Consider the following 2,500-nt stretch of genomic DNA (forward strand, 5'->3'; position numbering starts at 1 on the left):
ACACCGGGCGAAATGCGTAGCCGTATTTCGTCTGCCGTTACGTTCTGGGTTCAAATTCCGCCGAGGTAGACTTTGCCTTTCATCCTTTCGGGGTCGATAAATTAAGTACCAGTTACGCACTTAATCCGTTTGTCTGTCCTTGTTTGTCCTCTCTGTGTTTAGCCCCTTGTGGGTAGTAAAGAAATATATATATATATATATATATATTCTCTTTCTACTTCGAAGACATCAAACACATGACATGACTCTCCAAAGCAAGTGATGATCTGGACCTGAGTTGCTTGTCCGTTCAGCCAGTTTTGGATATATATAACTGTATTGATAACATAACTATGACAATATTCTGTTTTCTATTGATCGCCAGACATTCTGTCCAACGCCTTTATAATTTCTACGATCCCATGTAATAACAATAGTTAGGAGAAACAACAACGACAACATCTGTCATAACAACCAGAATACCAATGGAAATAGCATAGGAAAATGATCAATATTATTTCCAGTTAACATATTTATTGCTCTGTGCATTAAATATGTTAACACTAACACGTACAAAGAAAACAAACCAACCTGCGATCCACCCATCCATCCATCCATCCATCCATCCATCTAGCCTGCTACCCACCAGCTGGCATCCAGCCAGTCAGCCAGCCAGCCAGCCAGCCAGCCAACCGGCCAGCCAGCTAGCCAACAACCAACGAGCCTACAAGTGAACCTACCAATCGGCCATGCACTCAAACCAACAAGCCAACCAACTAGCTAACCGTCCATCTGTACGTCCGCCCGTCCGTCTGTCTGACCTTCCGTTCGTCCGTCTATCCATCCATCCATCCATCCATCCATCCATCCAACCAGCTAACCAATAACCAATAACCAACGACCCAACTAGTGAACCTACTACACGACCAGGCACCAGGCAGTCAAACCAACAAGCTAGCTAGCCAACCAACCAACCAACCAACCAACCAACCAACCAACCAACCAACCAACCAACCAACCAACCAACCAGCCAACCAATCAACAAACCAACCAACCAACCAGCCAACGAACTGGCTAACCGTCCATTTGTACGTCTGTCCGTCCGTCCCTTCCGCCTGTCTGGCCTCTCGTTCGACTATCTGTCTGTCTGTCTGTCCCTCCGACATTCCGTCTGACCATCTGTCCGACTATCCATCCATCCATCCATCCATCCATCCAGCCAGCCAGTCGGCTATCCAGCCATCAAGCTCTCCAGCCACCCAGCTATCCAGCCATCTAGACAGCTAGCCAACAACCAACTAGCCAGCCAGCCTGTCAGTCGGCCACCCACCCACCCTTCAATCCAGACAGCAAAATTTTCCTTTGTTATTTACTCTACTAAAACATGTAACAATCTCTACGTGGTCGGTCAATCTATTAGAAATTGCAATCAAATATCACACCCTGCCGTCTTAAGAAAAGAAAAAAGAAAACACCCAACAAAAAACAAAAACAAAGACCTATTGAATAATATCAATATAATTTCTAGGCCACTCTTCCTTAAAAAAAAAAAAAAGAAGGAAGACAAGGAAAGGTAAGATGTTTTTGCAGAAATGTTTTTGATTTGATCATAGGTCTGCACTGCAAAGCATCAATAACAACGAAGAACTAGAATAATGTCAAAGTGCTGATTGTCATTCACGAATGAGGGAAGCTAGTTAAATACAAGGATAGACAGATGGATAGGTAGATAAATAGATATATAGATAGACCGACAGAGAGACAGACAGGCAGATAGATAAGATAGATAGATAGATAGACAGATAGATGGATGGATGGATGGATGGATAGATGGATGGACAGATGACAATAGAAGCGATGATAAAGATGAGGTAGATTTGATTAACTTACCAAGGAGCAACTGTTTATTTTTTACTAAGTTTATCTCGGCGGGTTGGTTTGTTCAGGATAAGAAGTGGTGGTGGTGGTGGTGGTGGTAGTGGTTATTTATGATGTTGGTAGCAGTTCTTGATGTTGCTGGTGATGATGGTGATGTCGGTGGTGTGGTAGCGGAGTGAGCTCTTGTTGATGGTAGATGAAATGGTAGTGATGCTGCTGGTGGTGGGGTGGGGTGGGTGGTTATTGTTGCTGTTGTTGTTGTTGGTAGTAGTAGTAGCAGTAGTAGTAGCAGCAGTAGTAGTAGTAGTAGTAATAGTAGTATTGGAGATTATAGTGATGGTGGCTGGAATGGAGGTTGCAGGTTTTAAGTGATGATAGCTGTGGTGATAGTGATGGTGGTGGTGATAATATTTATAGGGTGGTGGTTATGGTGGTGGGGGTGGTAGATTTTGTGTGGTGGTGGTAGAGTTGTAATTATGATGGTTGCAGTGGTTGTTATTGTGGTAATGATGGGGTAGGTATTACTCCGGTGTTGGTAATAGTGATAATACTGATGGTGGTGGTAGTGGTGGTGGTGATAATAGTGGTTATTATTATAGTAGTAGTAGTTATAGTGGTGGCTGTGCCGGTGGGAAGGGAGATA

At 43.6% G+C, this 2,500-nt stretch overlaps 1 protein-coding gene across 3 annotated transcripts in view; it reads right to left on the reverse strand.

Annotated features, from left to right (window-relative positions):
* Nucleotides 1-2,500, reverse strand: part of LOC115210710 (beta-1,3-galactosyltransferase 5-like) — a 32,285-nt gene that overhangs the window by 16,572 nt on the left and 13,213 nt on the right. The window contains exon 1 of one of the 3 annotated variants that reach the window (XR_004998809.1): nucleotides 1,870-2,018. The exons of the other annotated variants lie outside the window; for them this stretch is intronic. The gene's annotated coding sequence lies outside the window, so the exon portion shown is untranslated. Of the gene's footprint in view, nucleotides 1-1,869; nucleotides 2,019-2,500 lie in introns of those variants that run through there. 3 annotated transcript variants of the gene reach the window in all.

The sequence above is a fragment of the Octopus sinensis genome, linkage group LG4 (genome assembly GCF_006345805.1).
Source record: "Octopus sinensis linkage group LG4, ASM634580v1, whole genome shotgun sequence".
NCBI lineage: Eukaryota > Metazoa > Mollusca > Cephalopoda > Octopoda > Octopodidae > Octopus > Octopus sinensis.